General features: G+C 34.7%; 1 long non-coding RNA gene and 1 pseudogene across 1 annotated transcript; both read left to right on the forward strand.

Annotated features, from left to right (window-relative positions):
* Positions 1-54: 54 nt before the first annotated feature.
* LOC126720290 (E3 ubiquitin-protein ligase RGLG4-like) lies at positions 55-19,063 on the forward strand (annotated as a pseudogene).
* Positions 2,232-3,175, forward strand: LOC126720291 (uncharacterized). Its single transcript, XR_007653332.1, has 2 exons — positions 2,232-2,313; positions 2,471-3,175. It is a non-coding gene; the product is annotated as an uncharacterized LOC126720291 (long non-coding RNA).
* Positions 19,064-20,497: the final 1,434 nt, after the last annotated feature.

The following is a 20,497-nucleotide window of genomic DNA, read 5'->3' on the forward strand; positions in this document are numbered from 1 at the left end:
TTTTATTATTTTCTTGACCGTCGTGTGGCTGCTCTTTCTTCACTGTTGTATGACAGTGACACTTTAGTCGGAAAAACTCTGGTTTATCAAAAGTGTAATTCGAACATTAAATGAAGGAATGCAGTTTAGAACAATTATATCTTTCTCTACACGAATTGGGATTAAAGGCATAGCTAGCTAGCTACTAGATCTGTTTGGACGATGGGATTAAAGGCATCTAAAAACAAGAAGGATTCTGGATTCCACACGAATTGGGATCAAAATTTCGTGAGCATAGGCATTCATGAGTTACAAGATGATGAAGTTGACAGGTAATAATATTCACTCACCCTCATTTACCTTTAATCTGTATGTACTATATGTAAAAGATAAAGGGATATCTAGCTAGCTACTAGATCTTTTTTTGGCAAGTTGTAATTGAAGCAGGGGCAGAGCCCCTGCTTTCAAGACCGTGAAACAGGGTTGCTTTCAAACTATTGAAGTAAGTTCTTTTCTTAGCATGTTATTCAAACATGAATGTTGATATTTCAGAACTCATACTAACACAAGCGGAAACACCAGCATAGTAAGAGGAATGGCGCACAGCTACTCTTCCCTTGAGGAGGTTATTTTGCTTCCCTCTTTTTTGTCTCTTTTCATTTTGAGTGCAATGATAAGGATTCTATGTTGACTACCATCATTATCAGTATGCAATGGTTTAATGATAATATATATATAAATTTTTTTTTTCATTTATTAAATGACTTTAGATGGATTCCGTGAAATGTGATTTTTTGGGGGTTGATTTTGTCGATGACCTCAAACTCTGTATTCAAACTGATCATTTGGTTAGAAATTTGTTTTATCTTTGGTTCTTTTATATATACCATCTCCAAAATCAGGGTTTTTTTTTGGTTGAGAGAAAAAAAAAAAAAAATGACGTTTTCACATTTTTATTCCCACCGGAATGAAGTTTTAAATTTGAAAATTTTACATGATTTTTAAAAAAAATATATATTGGCTAAAGTTCGTTCTAATATGACTATAGACAAACTTGATATAAAGTAAAGACCGAAATACACTGGTGATCTCTAAAGTTTACTTAAAGGTAAAAAATGAGCACTATTAGTCCTCTGTTCACTTCTATTAGTTTTCTTGTGTATGTCTAACGGAGCAATGATGTGGCTTTTTTGATGTCATGGAAAGTTGTTATTTTATAAGTTGAAACCCAATGCTATAACCCGATTGAGAGAGAGACCTTACTTTAGTAAGCTTGAGCATAATTTTTTCACAATGTCCACTCATTAGTGTAGTTTTGAGATGCAGATTATGATCTTGAGTGAGGTCATCTCCTATATTTCGCTTACCAAACCTGTCATACCATATGTAATACGAGGTCTTAATTGACATTAAACATCTTACAGATGGTTAACTGTATCACAGTGGTCTGGAGTTCTTGTTTTTGTTGATTCTTATGGATCCAGCACTCATAGGAAACTATGGCTTGTATGGTATGACCCAAATATGCCCAAAACTATGGCTTGTAGCAGAGTGCTAAAATTTAAGTAACCAATGATGACAGTGTGTATGTTTCCTATTCATCAAATCATTTCATTTTGGACTTTTTGGAGTCCGAAACTATGGCAATTTATGGAAAAATTGCGTATGCTTCAGAATAACATTGCAAAATCATCTGATTTTTTATTTTTTATTTATTTTTTTTCATGAATTTGAAATTTCAAAGTTTTGAATGGGCTCTCTTTTTAAACAGGTCAGTGCAGCATTGAGTAAAGAAGCTCTAAAAGAATCCAAACTTCTCTTTGGAATTGATTTCACTAGAAGCAATGAATGGACAGGTTTGTGGAGTAAATATAATCATCTCCTTTTGTTTATATTCCATTCATTAATGTATGAGTTATTGATGGAGCAAAATTGGGATCCCCTGTTTATAATTGCACCTACAAAACTCAGGGGTGTAATCTGACTTGTACCAAAAGCAATTACTATGTTCCTAATTATCTTCTCGAATAGTGTTTTCTCAATTTTAAGGATAATGCATTATAAGACTTGACATTAGATAGTGTCGGTGAAGAAGGCATTCTGTGAAGGTCATTACTTCTCTGACTAGCGTTTATTGGTTTAACAATAATGTGATATCATATATTTTTGAAAATGGTTTGTATTTGATTTGTATCGCCGGGAAGCCAATGCATCAGTTTTGTTATTGAAGGCAAGGTCTCATTCAATAACTGGAGAAGGCCATCTCTATCATTGGAAAGACTTTAGCCCCTTTCGATGGAGACAACTTAATTACTTGTTTTGGTTTTGGTGATGGTACGTGTAGTCCCCTAAATTTGGATATCTGGAGAAGTTTCTATTATTTTCTAATATGACCCTGGATTTTTTATTTTATTTTTATTTTTATACTCAAATCAATTGTCAATGAGAGGTAGAGCCTTGCAGATTGATGGAATTAAATTTCTTGTTTCAGGCTTCTGTTGAATCTTTACCTCCCCCCTACCCCTCTCTCAGAGCTATTTTGATATCCATAAAGGCAACTCTTTTTAGTATGACATCTCCATCCTTGGAAGGCCTTTATGTCTCCAATTGAGGAGATTCTTAACAATGCTGGCATATGAAAGGTTGATAAAGTTTCTGACATTATAATGGGCTGAAATTGCTTACCAAAATTTTGAAATTTCTTTTACTTTAAGTTCTCTGTTATTGAGTGGTTTGGCTCCCCAAAATCCCAAACATGATTGATTTGCTAGTGGCAGTGAAGAAATTATCCCTAGGGCTTTGTTGTTATACTTGAGACCATGGAGTATGCACCATTTAGTCTCCATTTTTTTTGTGGAAGGAGAGAAATAAATGCATACCATAATGTACATACTGAATTATTCATCATAAGAAAATATGTACAAACTGATAGGGATACCATCAGAAATGCCAATGAATCTGTTGTAAGGCTTAACTTTTCTTTTTGAAAATTGGCTATTCAGCTACTCTGAATAATGTAGGATAAGTTATGCAGCGAAGTACTATATTGTTGGTCATTTCAGTCTCTAAGTTGTGATGGGCAAGGTCTGTTGGAGAGTTTGATAGCCCTTTTGGCTGAGTTTTGAATTGTTACTATGCTTCTTTTGGTGCTAATAAATTTGTTTTACTCACAAAAAAGAGAGGAATTTTTATTTTATTTTTTGCCTTGTACTATGAATTGTGGGCTATTATTGTTTAGATTGTGCACTTTTTTTCCTCAGTTTTGAAGTGGCCTTGATGAACTCTGGTACTCCTCTGCATTCGAATATTATAAAGGGCACCACCCCCCCCCCCAAAAAAAATCCAAAATGATAGTGTGTTTTGCAATGAATTGAGCATGTCACCTGTTTATTTATCATTGCCATGAGTCCATGACACATACACTGAGCTAGTTTGCTAAGGATTTCCATAATAATTATATAAATATGAAATATTTGATTTATCTACACATCGATCCTTGGGCATCTGGCAGAGATCTAGGATGTGCGTGTTGAAGGGGGTATGTGTTCAAGAGATTAAGACTGATAAAAATGGAGTCCAATATTGTTCAAAGTATTTGGGGATGCTGCATACAGCTTGGGAGGTTTTGATAATGTGGGAAAAAGGGTACTGGAGGAAGTTAATAGGGACATTCTTGCTGGCTTCCTTGCTAAAGATTGTCGAAGATGGCTGAGTGAGCGTGTACCAGGGTGTATCACCCAAATGACGATAGTATAAGGAGTCTTACATGGGAGTAGCTAAGGGGTGTGAGAGAGAGGTGGGATGCAGCTTGGTGTATGCAGGTGAATTCAATGTCATCAGATACCTGAGTTCGAGGTTAAGGTGCAATAGGTTTAGCTTTGAAATGTTTGATTTCTCTGACATTATTGGGGAGTTTAATATGATTGATTTGCCACTTGAGGAGGGGTATGCACACATTGTTGGAGGGTGGTAGAAGCTGATGCGATGCCTGTTTTTTTCTGGAGTTTTATAGGCATTGTAAGATTGACAAATCCCTTAATGATACGTTTATTGCTTTAATCCCTAAGAAAAGCAATGCTGTTGATATTAAGATTTTCATCCTATTAGTTTAGTGAAAAGTGTGTATAAATTATTTTTGAAGGTGCTGGCTAATAGGTTGAAAATGGTACTAGATAATCTTATTTCTAAGTTATAAAATGCTTTTGTTGGTGGTAGGCAAATTCTTAACTTGGTCCCAGTTGTTAACGAATGCTTGGATAGTTGTATCAACTATCAAGAGTCAATTCCTAGCATGAATTGTAAGTTGGATATTGAAAAGGCTTATGATCACATTCAGGGCCAGTTCAAGGTATTGTGGGGTTTAAGGCAACAACTTTAAGTGAGGTCTATTTTTATATTTTAAATATTAATAGAATATTTATTTAACTTTTGGTTTTTTTTTTTGAATTTAAAATCTATTTTTTTAAGAAAAAAATTACAAATTAAAACAAACCCATCGCATTATTCAATGACTATACAACTAAAATAAACATTATTTATAGAATGAAGTAACCAAATACTAAAAAATTATGAATGAAAATTTTAATAAATTTATATATTTGATATTTCTAAATAGAATTTGAGTATAAATTTATTTACTAGTGTAAGATTAATGAGTTCTTTTAACATTTATGTGTGAGAGATTAAATGATTGACCCATCCAATGAAAATATTTTTCTTTAACTGGTTTTTCTTTGATAAAAAACAACAATTTTTTTTTATTGGTGAATATTTAGGGTTTAATTAATACTTCTATTGGTACAAGAATATCTCTATTGGTAAAAATTTAGGGGCCCTAGGCGGTTGCCTATTTGGCTCACCCATTGAGCCGGCATTAATCACGTTAGTTGTGATGCATTCATCTATCTGTTAGGGAGGATGGTATTTGGGAAGAAATGGAAGAGTTGGATTCATTCTTGTATTTCTGCTGTTCACAGTTTCTTTAGTAATTCATGGAGATTAAGACAAGATGACCAGTTATCGATTCTGTTCTTTATATTGGTTATGGAGGTTTTGGGTCTCATTCTTTGTTTGGATTGCAACCTTGGAGAAAATTCTTACTTGTGATAATCTAATCAAGTAGGGATATACCTTAGTTGGGTGGTGTTGTATGTGGCTGTGGAATGGAGAGATGATAGATCATTTGTTGATTCACTATGATGTTGCTTATGGTTTATGCAGCCTGGTGTTTATAACTTTTGGGATATTTAACTTTTGTTTGGGTGGAGGAATTCGATCGGGGCACACTTCAGCAAACTAGAACATTGTACCGCTTTCTTTGATGTGGCTACTGGCTATTGTGCAAGGATTGAAATAGTCATACTTTTGAGAATACAGACAGATCAAAGAATCAACTAGAAGCATTGTTGATACGCACTTTGATTGGTCTTGAGTGTGTGGTCTTACAAACTTTAGCACCCTCACACTCACACACTACTCTTTTGTTTATAATTTTTTGTAATTCTTTTAGGTTATGAAGTGCTCATCATCATGAGCATTGATTAACCTATTTTATTAATGAATGCTTATTACTTATCAAATATTTATATGAAATTATGCATTATTAGTAAGACTGAACAAATGGTCTACCTGGCTAGCTACCCAGTCAAAACCCGTTGACATTTCAACCTAGATTTTGCCTTTTGGTATGATGATCTAACTTTGTCCAAGCTAGATTTTTTATCCACATGACATGAGTTTTGCCCACTGGTTTGATACGTTTCGGATCACTTACTTATTTTCTACCCAATTTGCTTATTTAGGTCTGCCCTATTTGCTTTACGAAAAGAAAGGAGTTGGCCTTTGTCTGTGGGCACCTGGTGAGCTAAACTGAACTCATTGATATATTGTGCTTTTCACCTCTCCCTGATTTACATGGTATTGCAATTTTTTTGACTAAATTTATTTCATTGCAGACTTGTAGAGACTGTGGATCAGAATTGACCATCTGTCCAATATGCCATGAATCCATCACAAGCAGACAAAGGGTGTACATCTAGTGACTGCTCCCTCAGAATTGAAAATGTTCGTTTGAACCTTGCTCCCCCTCCAAAAATACATAGATTACGTGCACATCAATGACATCATATCGCATACACTATAGATTAAATGAACATTACACTGCAAATTGAATTTTATTGCTTACTCAGCTACTGACTTGGTAGCATGGGATTCAATTCCAGGCCACGTGAGTGTGTGGAAAGACATGTAAATTAAGAAAAAACAATATTTACCGATTTTTATCACCAATAAGTGGCGTCTTAAGAAAATTAATTATTTATAAATAGTTGTTCAATTTCAATTATTCACAGATTTTGATAGTTTTTAAAGCTTTTACAGATGTCTGCAAACCATTAGAGGAAAAATTCACACGAACCCTCAAGATTGCTACTTATAGAATCCATGCTTAATTGTATCATGAAAGTAATTTGCCTTTTGAATCCATTAACAAACTCAATTGAGTGGAGGCCAATATCATCTAAAGGAAAATAATTGTTTTATGCCTCTTAAGTCTACTTCAATTTTTTTTTTCCTCCTAAAATTCCCAACACACTTAAGATGATATTCAAAGAGTTGGAGAGAGAATTTCATGTAATGGCTTTTGAAATGATAAATATCAAGTTTTAACTTAAAACCAAATATGGAAAATTTCAGCAAAAAAACCAAATATGGAGAATTTTAGGGATAAAAGTCGTCTTGTTAATGTAACCATGTAGAAGATGAAAAATTTCCATGGAATTATGATTCAAATACTTTTGGTTCTCTCTTTTAAAAAAGGAAAATTTGGTTGTCTTTTTTTGTTTTTGTGGGTGGTGTGCTTTATTAGAATTTTATTTTTTATGTTGCTTATGAATCCCACACGAATTGGGATCAAAATTTCGTGAGGATAGGCATTCATGAGTTACAAGATGATGAAGTTGATAGGTAAAATATTCACTCACCCTCATTTACCTTTTATCTGTACGTACTATATGTATAAGATAAAAGGGATAGCTAGCTAGCTACTAGATCTTTTTTTTTTTTTTTATCAAGTTGTTAGCAAGTTGTAATTGAAGTAAGTTCTTTTCTTAGCAAGTTGTGGTTGAAGTAAGTTGTAATCGAAGTTGAGAAACAGAGTGTTTTCTTTTTTGATAAAATATTATGACTCACGGAACTATGATCTTTAACAATAATTAATTATAATTCAATTATATGAGGGACTCTTGTTGACTGATCCATTGGTTCCTGAGAATTTGCTATTGCTGCATAGTTTTAGAAGTTAAGAAACACTCTGTTTCAATGCCGTGAAACAGGGGTGCTTCCCTCTTTTTTGTCTCTTTTCATTTTAAGTGCTGTGATAAGGATTCTATGTTGACTACTATCATAATCATTATGCTTAATGATAATATATATATATATATATATATATATATATTTCATTTGTTAAATGACTTTAGTTGGATTCCTCTGTTTGATCGTGAGTTAAATGTGATTTTTTGGGGGTTGATTTTGTCGATGACCTCAAACTCTGTATTCAAACTGATCATTTGGTTAGAAATTTGTTTTATCTTAGGTTCTTTTATACATATACTCTCCAAAATCAGGTTTTTTTTTTTTTTTTTTTTGGTTGAGAAAAAAAAAAAAATGATGTTTTCACATGTTTAATTGCCACCAGAATGAAGTTCTAAATTTGAAAATTTTACATGATTGTTAGCTAAAGTTCGTTCTAATATGACTATAGACAAACTTGATATAAAGTAAAGACCGAAATACACTGGTGATCCCTAAAGTTTACTTAAAAGGTTTAAAAAATGAGCACTATTAGTCCTCCTGTTCACTTATATTAGTTTTCTTGTGTATGTCTAACAGATCAATGATGTGGCTTTTTTGATGTCATGGAAAATTGTTATTTTTTAAATTGACACCCAATGCTATAACCCGATTGAGAGAGAGACCTTACTTTAGTAAGCTTGAGGATAATTTTTTCACAATGTCCACTCATTAGTGTAGTTTTGAGATGCAGATTATGATCTTGAGTGAGGTCATCTCCTTATTTCGCATACCAAACCTATAACATGGTATCATAATCAAGAGCAAGACTGACCAAAACATTCGTGGCCTTTTCCAATGAGAAGCGATCATCGATGAGGGGTTAGTGTCGGAGCGAGCTGGCTGCTTCCCTTTTGGGTCGCTGCCTTGCTCGTCCACATCAGCTGCATTGACATGTCGGGCAGAGGAGTCCACATCAGCTGCACGGACCTATCGGGCAGAGGATGTTTGTGCAACTGCCTGGAAGAGCTGCCCTAGCAACGGGTAGTGGGCCAGTCCCTTATTTTTGAAGTCAATGCACCTACGTATACCTAAAAACAGAAAAGATGTGATATACATGAGATTAGAGACACTGGTATATATGAGATTGTTTACAAGAAGAATTTAAAGAATGAACTGCGTGGTAATTAAATAAATGTATAACACTCGCCCTCACTGCTTTTGCCCACGTGTCCGCACTTCCTGTGACGGTGTTGGTACGATAATCATATTCCATATCAGTTCTACCCATTAGATGGGTAAACGCAACGTATCTCTTTTTAAGCCGACTATATTTTTCTCTTATTTGCTTGAGGCTATAGCTTTTTCGGGATATTTCGTTAAACTTATTTGTGACAACTGCCCAATTGTAAGGAGCGTTCCCATTCCTTTAACAAAAAATGAATGAGCTTTTTCTCTGTTGTATCGGGCCATAACTTCGCATTGTCAGCATTGGATGATGGCTTTGCCATCTATTTCACTGGTTTTTGTCGTAAGAAGACGAGAGGGCTGTATCCGTGGAGGTGGAGGGTATGGAGTGAGGGGTTGAGAGTTGAGACTAGAAACTTGAGATTGAGAGCAGAGAGAAAAGAGACTAAGATTGAGACTAGAGAGAGTTGAGAGTTGAGAGAACAGAGACTGAGATTGAGACTAGAGAGTTGAGACTGAGAATGAGAGTAGAGAGAACAGAGAGTGAGATTTTATAATATGAGAGAGCACTGTGAGCACTGAGATTTTATAATATGAGAGAGCACTTAGAGGCTGTTTGGCCACCATTTTTTGGTCACTCAATTTCCGTCATTCATCACTCTAAATACCAAGGCTATTTGGCACCATCACATATGAGTGGATTGTTTGGAAATAGTAATTTTTTTTAATTAAATAAGATGAAGTACGCTATAGATTTTTTTTTGTTTGTTTGTTTCTTGTTTTTGTTTGAAATTTAAAGTTTCAATTGAAGGTGGATTTTACTAATGTGTGCTCTAAGAATTTAATTTCCATTTTTGGAAAAATTTTCTTGAAAATTGAAAAAGTAATGACAGCTTTTTCAATTCCCAAAAAAATATTTCCAAAAATAGAAAACTTAATATGTGCCTTTAAGACACACATTAACCGGACCCTTCTATCATTCATGCCTAAAGCTTCTCTGTCACGTAGAGTCCTCTTCAAACTCCTCTCTCTCCCTCATTCACAACAGATTCATTTGGACTCTACCTCATATTCTTTAGATTCATAAATTTTTTGATTCAAATCCTACTTCAGATCTCTTAACAAATGCTTCCCAACTTTCTCATAAATTTTCATAAATTCTTTAGATTCATATTTACTCCTCTATCCACCAACGGCCTATTCTCATAAATGAAGTCTTTCTGATTCAAATCCTACTTCAGATCTCTTAACAACTGCTTCCCAGCTTTCTCATAAATTTTCATAAATTCTTTAGTGTGTGCCCTAAGGACACACAATAGTAAACCAATTTTAGAAAAGGTTTATCAGAAATTGAAAAAGTTTTGACAACTTTTTCAATTTTCAATAAAACTTATCCAAAAATGAATTTATTAGAGCACACATTAACCAGATCCTTTCCAAAATTTTGCACACGTTAGTAAAATCCATTTAATAAAGCAACCTAAAAAAAAATCACCTAAGAATCTTACCATAGCAGATTCATCAATCAGAAAGCAGCTTTACTGAGAACTATGTAGTCACATCATAGAGTCTATGGACTCTAAACTTAAAGTTTTGATTTCAGACGTCAATTCAGTATCATCACTCTATACTTAAAAGTCTTTATTTATTTATTTTTCTTTCAAAAAATAAGTTAGAGTCTATGGACTCTAAACTTAAAGTTTTGATTTCAAACGTCAATTCAGTACCATCACTCTATACTTAAAAGTCTTTATTTATTTATTTTTCTTTCAAAAAATAAGTTTTTATCTAGGGTCTGGTTAATGTGTGCCCTTAGGGCACACATTAACAAATCCATTTTTGGAAAAGTTTTATTGAGAATTGAAAAAGTTGTCAAAACTTTTTCAATTTCTGATAAAACTTTTCCAAAATTGGTTTACTATTGTGTGCCCTTAGGCCACACATTAATAAAATCCTTTTATCTAAATGTTAATTTTTCGTTATGTCAAATTATTTTATAATTTTTTTAAAAATGTTAACCTGATCAATTTTTATTTAGGTCTAAGGCTCCAGACTCAAGTTCTGGTCCTCTAACGAGGGCGTGGGTTCTCAAATCCCACTTCGGACAAAAACAATCTTATTTACCAAAAAATAGAAAACTTTAGAATTCAAAGTTTGAATGTTTATCTTACCCAGTTAATTATGTGGCCCATATATCTGTCCTTAAAGTTGTTTTTTTCTTTTTTTTTTTTTTCACCTTCACACGTTTTGCTTTTTTTTATGTCTTGTCACTTTGCTTCACCACTTTGTTTTGAATGGCTACTCAGTTTCAAACTTTTAGCAGTAAATTTGACTTTTCAATATATTAGTGAATCTCGTGTACTGTTTAAAAAACCTATAAATTTTACTTTTTAGTAATTTTTTCATTAAAAATAAGTTTTACGGTATTATTTACATATTTAAAAATTATTTTGTTACAATATTTATAGTTTTTAGTTTTTAATTTTAATAAAATAAGTTCATTTAGACGGACCATGATTGGAGGTCACTGGCTTCTTCGCGTGAGTGACCACCCTGACAAAGAAAATTCATTATTATATATAAATTTTAAAATTTTTATAACCTCCATTTCATGATTGATTGAAGTGTATTGCCCCATTAATTGAAATTACCATTAATTGAAATGAATGAATGAAGCACGATTTAAGGCACTACAACAACTTCCAAAAAGAAAAAAGTTTGACTGCATGGTAGATAGCTCTCTGGGGCCCTAGGTTAGTCTTAAATGTCGACCGCCAAATCTTTTGCTTGGAGAAAATGGTTTTCTCACTGATTACTAATAAAAAAGCTGCTCACATGCCCATCAGTACAAAAAGCTTGTCGCATAAATAATAAATTTACTTCTTAGGTTTTCACATCGATTTTTAATAGGGTTTTACTAATGTGTGTCTTAAGGACATACAATAATTAACCATTTTTAGAAAAAAAATTTCTTGAGAATTGAAAAAGTATTAACAACTTTTAAAATTTTCGAAAAAATATTTCTAAAAATGAAAAGCTGGCGTAAAGCAGCTCTTTTACGCCATCAATAATAATGTGCCACATCAGTCAATAACTTTAAACTTAATACACCTTATTACATACGATTATAACCCACAAAATATCCCAAGACTCTAGCGTATTTTTCTCTCTGATCCCTCTCATCTCTGTTGCTCTCTCCCTCTCATCAAAACCCAGCGCCGATCTGCCAGAGCTTCTTAGACCAAAGCATTTAAGCTTTATATTCCAGATCTCGACATATCATTTGTGAGCAATGGAAGGCTAAGCACATATTGCATGTTTCCTTCTTTTTTTGACAATATATAATCCAGATTGAGCCAGCAAAAACAATCAACAAAACCCCCTAATCATTCTGTGCATCTAGCAACAAAAACCCCAACAACCCAACCAACAAAAAACCCAGCGAATCAAACAAATTTTAGCAAAAAAGAAATTTTTTGCAGCCAATCGACACAAATCAATCAGAAAACGAAAACCCAATGCACCAATATGAATTTGAGATTGAAAAATCAAACAAAAAAAATTACCTTCCATGGTGTGAAATTCTGGTGATTCCTTCTCTCTCACTCTTTTTCTCTCGATTCAAGAAGTTTTGTAGATTCTGTTGGCTTAGAAAGCAAAACCAATTTGACCAAGAAGCTTGAAGCTAAAGATTAATGCATCAGATATATTTGTAATGAGAGAAATTTTTAGATACAATGTGAAGAGGGAGGGGAATTTTTTTGACTCTCTACTTCCATTTGGTATTTGCTTGTTCTAATTTTACAGATTTTGTTTTTTTTTTTGTTTTTGTTTTTGTTTTTAATTTTAATTTTAATTGAACATACCCAGTAGCCTTTTAGAGTAAAGATGAGAGCTTTTCTGGAAAAACACGCTCACCCCACGCTCTCGCACTCCGCCGCCGTGCTTCCCTATTTTCTGGACTCAGTTGTTGGAGCATCATCGTTGGGTGATGGCAGATCGGAGGTGGTGTGGGTGATGGCAGATCGACGCTAGGTTTTGATGAGAGGGAGAGAGCAACAGAGATGAGAGGGATCAGAGAGAAGAATACACTTGAGTTTTGGGATATTTTGTGGGTTATAATCTTGTGTAATAAGGTTTATTAAGTTTAAAGTTATTGGATGATGTGGCGCATTATTATTGGTGGCATAAAAGAGCTGCTTTACGCCAGCTCCGGACTCCGGACCTAATGTTTACTCTTTTTGGTTTTATGTTAAACTTTACAATTCACTTATATTATTAAAAAAAAAAAAAAAAATTCAGTCAGACTGAGGGTTTGTTTGGATAAAACTTATTTTGCTGAAACTGAAAACTGAAAACACTGTAGCAAAATAATTTTTAAATGTGTGAATAGTACTGTGGGACCCATTTTTAATGAAAAAGTTGACAAAAAGTGGAGTTTGTGGGACCCGTGAACAGTGCACAAATGCACAGTTCACAAAAGACCGGATCAACAGTTGCGGCTGAAAAAAAAAAAAAAAAAAAAAAGCAGACGCAGCACTTTAAGTGCTATCCAAACGAACACTGAGATTCTCACTTGTGCTTGTCACTCAATATCTATCTTCTGCCGCCTAAACTTTTTAGGCTTTTTTGGAAAGACCGAACCTTCTTTGAAAAGCCTCAACCAATCTCTCTCTCTCTTAACGTCAGTTTCTCTCTTGTTCACTGTCAGTTTCTTTCTTTCCCTAATAAATTTTCTCAAAAGTAATGATAGAAGTAAAAACTAACCACAGTGGTATGGAGTTCTTGCTTTTGTTGATTCTTATGGATCAGCACTCACAGGAAACAGTCCAGTTATTACCCAAATATGCTCAAAACTATGGCTTATAGCAGAGTGCTAAAATTTAAGTAACCAATGATGGCAGTTTGTATATTTCTCATTCATCAAATCATTTCATTTTGGACTTTTTATAGTCCGAAACTCTCGCAATTTATGGCAAAAATGCGTATGCTGCAGAATAACATTGCAAAATCATCTGATTCTTTTTTTTTTCTTTCATGAATTTGAAATTTCAAAGTTTTGAATGGGCTCTCTTTTTAAACAGGTCAGTGCAGCATTGAGTAAAGAAGCTCTAAAAGAATCCAAACTCCTCTTTGAAATTGATTTCACTAGAAGCAACGAATGGACAGGTTTGTGGAGTAAATATAATCATCACTTTTTGTTTATATTCCATTCATTAATGTATGAGTTATCGATGGAGCAAAATTGGGATCCCCTGTTTATAATTGCACCTACAAAACCCTGGGGTGTAATCTGACTTGTACCAAAAACAATTACTATGTTCCTCATTATCTTCTCGAATAGTGTTTTCTCAATTTTAAGGATAATGCATTATAAGACTTGACATTAGATAGTGCCGGTGAAGAAGGCATTCTGTGAAGGTCATTACTTCTCTGACAAGCGTTTATTGGTTTAACAATAATGTGATATCTTATATTTTTGAAAATGGTTTGTATTTGATTTGTATCGCCGGGAAGCCAATGCATCAGTTTTGTTATGGAAGGCAAGGTCTCATTCAATAACCGGAGCCGGCATGGCATTGGAGATGCACCTAATCCATATGAGAAGGCCATGTCTATCATTGGAACGACTTTGGCCCCTTTCGATGAAGACAACTTAATTACTTGTTTTGGTTTTGGTGATGGTACGTGTAGTCCCCTAAATTTGGATATCTGGAGAAGTTTCTAATATTTTCTAATATGACCCTGGATTTATTTTCTGTTATAGAGATAACTCATGATCAGGAAGTATTTAGCTTTCACAGTGATCATTCACCTTGCCACTGTCTTGAAGAAACTTTGTCCTGCTACAGAAAGATAGCTCAAAACGCAAAACTTGCTGGTTGGTTTTCTGTTCCTTTATTTGAAAGTTAACATTTCATTAATTGGAATTTGCTTTTTGTAGCCAAACTCGTGAACTCTTTCTGGTTTGACATCAGAAAATCCTGTCGATAATGTTTGTTGAGATTTATAGCTTCGTTTTTTTGTGTAAATGTGTTTAAGGGCCAACTTCTTACGCTCCTGTGTAATTGAGGCTGCAATCGACACTGTAGAGAAAAGTGGTGGTCAGTACCATGTATTACTTATCAGTTCTGATGGCGAGGTTGACCTCAAAAGTCCTCCTTTTTGCTATCTCTCTCTCTCACAAATTGTTGCATGCGCACAATCATTCTTATTACAGTAATGTCTTTTATTGTGTATGTTAAAAGAAGCAGCGATACACGTGGTAAAGATCTAAGTCCACAAGAGGAGCAAACACTCAAATCAATTGTCAATGCGAGGTAGAGCCTTGCAGATTGATGGAATTAAATTTCTTGTTTCGGGCTTCTGTTGAATCTTTACCTCCCCCCACCCCCCTCTCAGAGCTATTTTGATATCCATAAAGGCGACTCTTTTTAGTATGACATCTCCATCCTTGGAAGGCCTTCATGTCTCCAATTGAGGAGATTCTTAACAATGCTGGCATATGAAAGGTTGATAAAGTTTCTGACATTATAATGGGCAGAAATTGCTTGCCAAAATTTTGAAATCCTTTTACTTGAAGTTCTTTGTTATTGAGCGGTTTTGCTCCCCAAAGTCAATCCCAAACATGATTGATTTGCTAGTGGCAGTGAAGAAATTATCCCTAGGGCTTTGTTGTTATAGTTGAGACCATAAAGTATGCACCATTTAGTCTCCATTTTCTTTCATTAATAGAGTCTGGAAATGGGATGCTAAAAAATCTGGCTCAAAATATGTCAGGTCTCAGGTTTGAGTAATTTTGTTTTGGCTACATGTCAAAAGAGATTAAAAAAAGATTATGTTTTGTGGAAGGAGAGAAATAAATGCATACAAACTGATTATGTACGTACTGAATTATTCATCATAAAAAAATATGTACAAACTGATAGGGATACCATTAGAAATGCCAATGAATCTGTTGTAAGGCTTAACTTTTCTTTTTGAAAATTGGCTATTCAGCTACTCTGAATGATGTAGGATAAGTAAGTTATGCGTGAAGCACTATATTGTTGGTCATTTCAGTCTCTAAGTTGTGATGGGCAAGGTCTGTTGGAGAGTTTGATAGCCCTTTTGGCTGAGTTTTGAATTGTAACTATGCTTCTTTTGGTGCTAATAAATTTGTTTTACTCATAAAAAAGAGAGGAATTTTTTTTTTTGCTTGTACTATGAATTGTGGGCTATTCTTGTTTAGAATGTTTCAAAAACTATTTCATATACTCCCATCCTAATATTGTTTGTAGCATATCAGTAATGAAAAATGCTGTACTTCACACTGAAAGAAAGTGTTGAACAAGTTAATGAGCTTTCCTAGTCTTAACATTAAAAACTTTAAAGATTATGTACTATATAGCTTTCATCTCCTTTATTTTCTGTAAATGTTGTACTATAATTCACAATCGTCTTTTTAAATAAGAAACAAGTGGATCTGGTAAAGACACTGACATCAAAGTATCAGTGATACATTAAAAACAATTGCTTAAGTAAAAGCAATGGTGTAGAACTCAAAGAATTGAAATTTTAATTTCATTGTCCAGGTCATATCCACTCTCAATTGTTGTGGTCAGAGTCGGTGATGGACCTTGGGAAGACATGAAGAACTTTGGTGACGAGCTCCGTGCACGTGAATGTCATAATTTCAAGGTATTGCAGTAGCAGCATACGATTAACTTTGAATGCAATATGTGTTGAATTTAATTCATGCATTGACTTCTAAATAATATCTTTTCTTTGTATTTAGATGGTTAACTTCACTGAAATTACGTCTACAAATGCGACATCGACTGAGAAAGAAATAGCTTTTGCTCTAGCTACCCTAATGGAGATCCCCGTCCAGTACAAAGCAGCAGTTGAACTTGGTATTCTTGGGTAGGGTTCCTTATCCATGTCAAATTATAATATTCAAGTATTTAGTGAAAAATTTCTGAAATGAGATCTCTGGTGTGCATAATGGAGGTACTTGAGCAGCCAATAATTTAAATGAGGGTAAAACCTTAATAGTTATAGTCTGCTTCTGGTTTTCTATTTAGAAGGGCGGGGAGGGGGGAGACAATTTGTTTCATGGTTCCAATTGTTCTTAACCCAATTGTGGATGAAATATAAATGTCATGTAATTGAGTTTGAACTAGTTTGTGAATGCTTTCTAATCTGCATCTACTCTATTGGAGAAAAGACATGTGACAGGAAGAGCAGACCGAGAGCGAATCGTTCCACGCCCTCCACCAGTTCCTCCAACTTGTGAGACATGCAACTCCTTGGTACGATTATGATACAGAGTGTGTGTGTTGTTGTTTTGTTTTGTGATTTTTAATGAATCAGAATCTTATATCAGCGAATCAAGAAGAAGTTACCCCTCTAAAAGTACATATCACTCTAGAACAGATTGTGCACTTTTTTTCCTCAGTTTTGAAGTGGCCTTGATGAACTTTGGTACTCCTCTGCATTCGAATATTATTCAGGGCACCCCCCCCCCCCCCCCCCCCCCCCCCCCCCCCCCCCCCCCCCCCCCCCCAAAAAAAAAAAAAAGAAAGTATGTTTTGCAAGGAATTGAGCATGTCACCTTTTTATTTATCATTGCCATGAGTCCATGACACATACACTGAGCTAGTTTGCTATGGAATTCCATAATAATTATATAAATATGAAATATTTGATTTAGCTGTACACATCGATCCTTGTGCTTCTGGCAGAGATCAAGGATGTGCGTGCTGAAGGTGGTATGTGTTCAAGAGATTTAGACTGATAAAAATGGAGTCCAATTTTGTTCAAAGCATTTGGGGATGCTGGGTACAGCTGGGGAGGTTTTGATAATGTGGGAAAAAGGGTACTGGAGGAAGTTAATAGGGACATTCTTGGTGGCTTCCTTGCTAAAGAGTGTTGAAGATGGCTGAGTGAGCGTGTACCAGGGTGTATCACCCAAATGACAATAGTATAAGGAGTCTTACATGGGGGGAGCTAAGGGGTGTGAGAGAGAGGTGGGATGCAGCATGGTGTAATGCAGGTGAATTTAATATCATTTGATACCTGAGTGCGAGGTTCAGGTGCAATTGGTTTAGCTTTGAAATGTTTGATTTTTCTGACATTGTTGGGGAGTTTAATATGATTGATTTGCACTTGAGGAGGGGTATGTACACATTGTTGGAGGGTAGTAGAAGCTGATGTGATGACTGCTTTTATTTGGTGTTTTATAGGCATTGTAAGATTGATAAATCCCTTAATGATACTTTTATTGCTTTAATCCCTAAGAAGAGCAATGCTGTTAATATTCAAGACTTCCATCCGAATAGTTTAGTGAAAAGTGTAAAAATTATTGGTGAAGGTGCTGGCTAATAGGTTAAAAATGGTACTAGATAATCTTATTTTTGAGTTATAAAATGCCTTTGTTGGTGGTAGGCAAATTCTTGACTTTGGTCCCAGTTGCTAACGAATGATAGATCATTTGTTGATTCACTTATGATGTTGCTTATGGTTTATGGAGCCTGGTGTTCACAGCTTTTGGGATATTTAGGGGCCGTTTGGTAACGTTGTTCTAGTAACGTTATTTGTATTTTTTGGAAATATGTATGGCTGAAAAAGTGTGTGGAAATATGTGTAGTGTTATTTAAAAACTGAAAAGTGTTGCTTAAACTATCATACCAAACGGCCCCTTAACTTTCGTTTGGGTGGACGAATTAGATCGGGGCACTCTATAGCAATCTAGAACATTGTACTGCTTTCTTTGATGTTTCTATCGTGCAAGGATTGAAGTAGTCATACTTTTGAGAATACAGACAGATCAAAGAATCAACTAGAAGCATAGTTGATACGCACTTTGATTGGTCTTGAGTGTGTGGTCTTACAAATTGTAGCACCCTCACACTCAACACACTTCTCTTTTGTTTACAACTCTTTGTAATTCTTTTAGGTTATGAAGTGCTCATCATCATGAGCATTAATTAACTTATTTTATTAATGAATGCTTATTACTTATCAAATATTTATATATGAAATTATGCATTATTAGTAAGACTGAACAAATGGTCTACCTGGCTAGCTGCCCAGTCATAAGCCGTTGACATTTCAACCTAGTTTTTGCCTTTTGGTATGATGGTCTAACTTTGTCCAAGCTAGTTTTTTTTTCCACATGACATGAGTTTTGCTCACTGGTTTGATACGTTTCGGATCCCTTATTTATTTTCTGCCCAATTTGCTTATATAGGTCTGCCATATTCGTTTTACAAATGCAAAGGAGTTGGCCTTTGGCTGTGGGCACTTGGTGAGCTGAACTGAACTCATTGATATATTGTGCTTTTCACCTCTCCCTGATTTACATGGTATTGCAATTTTTTTTTACTAAAGTTATTTCATTGCAGGCTTGTGGAGACTGTTCAGAATTGAGCATGTCCGTGAACCCATCACAAGTAGACTGTTAGAGATATATTAGACATATTAGCCCAATGTAATGGGCCCAAGCCCATACCTTATACTAGTAGTTTAAGATTTAGTCACCTATGTATACTTATGTTAGGGTTCATTGTAACACATGTTATTGTATTGCACTCTTACACAATAAAGATGTAGCCCTTAAGGGATTCCTCCGTTGATATAAGCCGACAAGGCTGAACTACATAACCCTCGTGTTCTCGGTGTTCCTATTCTATGCTTCCCCTTCCGCATCCACTCTAGCATATACAACATGGTATAACACATCGCGTTGCTAATAATATATTTAACATAGACATAGGGTGTACATCTAGTGATTGCTCCCACAGAATTGAAAATATTTGAACCTTGTATGGGGGAGTTCTCCTCTCTCTCTCCCATCAATGAGATTATACAGTGATGATGCCAAAATCGTCAGTTTGGGTCACTCACCCAATCCGAAGTATTAGACGATCTTGTAAGACCTGCAAGATAAAGGAGAGATAGATCGAATAGACCACTGGGTTGTGCCCAGTGGGGGAGCTCCGATGCTTAAGTTAATATCAACCCATATTTTTCATATTTAGATAGTGTTTTGTAGTAACTTTTGACGTACCTTCACTAGTGAGACAAATTGTCCCTCTAATAGGTGACTTAGGTAGTTGTTGTACATAAATTAGGGTGATTATTACCTTGATTGTAACGTTCTTTGTCTTGATGAGAGTTTAAGACCTTTGATGGTTGTTATTTAATGTGTTGTGCGGTTATCTTTGATGGCCCACTAATGATAATATGGACGAACTAATGATTTTTTTGGACTCATCATATAGGGTACACTATAGATTAAATGAACATTACACTGCAAATTGAATTTTATTGCTTACCTTGTTATTTTGATTTGGTAGCATGGGATTCAATTCTAGGCCACGTGACCAGGTTCAATTTTCACGGAATGGATTCTATACAACATCATTCTTAAGAAAATTCTTCATTATTTATATATAGTTATTCATTTTCAATTATTCACAGATTTTGATAGTTTTTAAAGCTTTTACAAATTTTTGCAAACCATTAGAGGTAAAATTCACACGAACCCTCAAGATTGCTACTTATAGAATCCATGCTTAATTGTATTATGAAAGTGATTTGCCTTTGAATCCACTAACAAACTCAATTAAGTGGAAGCCAATATCATCTAAAGGAAAATAATTAACACTCGCTTGAAACTTGAGGGACCAATTGTGCTCGCAAGTCAATTTCAGGGACCAATAGTGTAGTTATGTCTTTTTTGTATTTCATGTAACAGTTTTATCAAAATTTTCTTAAATTTATCCATTAACAAATGCTCTAAGGGTACTCATTAACTAGACTTGTCTAATAATAATAATTTGATAGTGGGTGTGGAAAGAAAGAATTTAAATCAAGAAATTTTTATTGAAAACACAAAAAATTATTAATTACGATAATGGTCTTTTGTGAATCTATTAATTATTTGAAAAGCTATTCAAGGTTAAAAGACCTAGTTTGATGGCAAGAGGCTCACCGACAATATGAACAAGTTTGGTGTGGGCACTGTGCATGATGTTCCATGCACCTTTATGTATTT

Source organism: Quercus robur, chromosome 4 (genome assembly GCF_932294415.1).
Source record: "Quercus robur chromosome 4, dhQueRobu3.1, whole genome shotgun sequence".
NCBI classification, from domain to species: Eukaryota; Viridiplantae; Streptophyta; class Magnoliopsida; order Fagales; family Fagaceae; genus Quercus; species Quercus robur.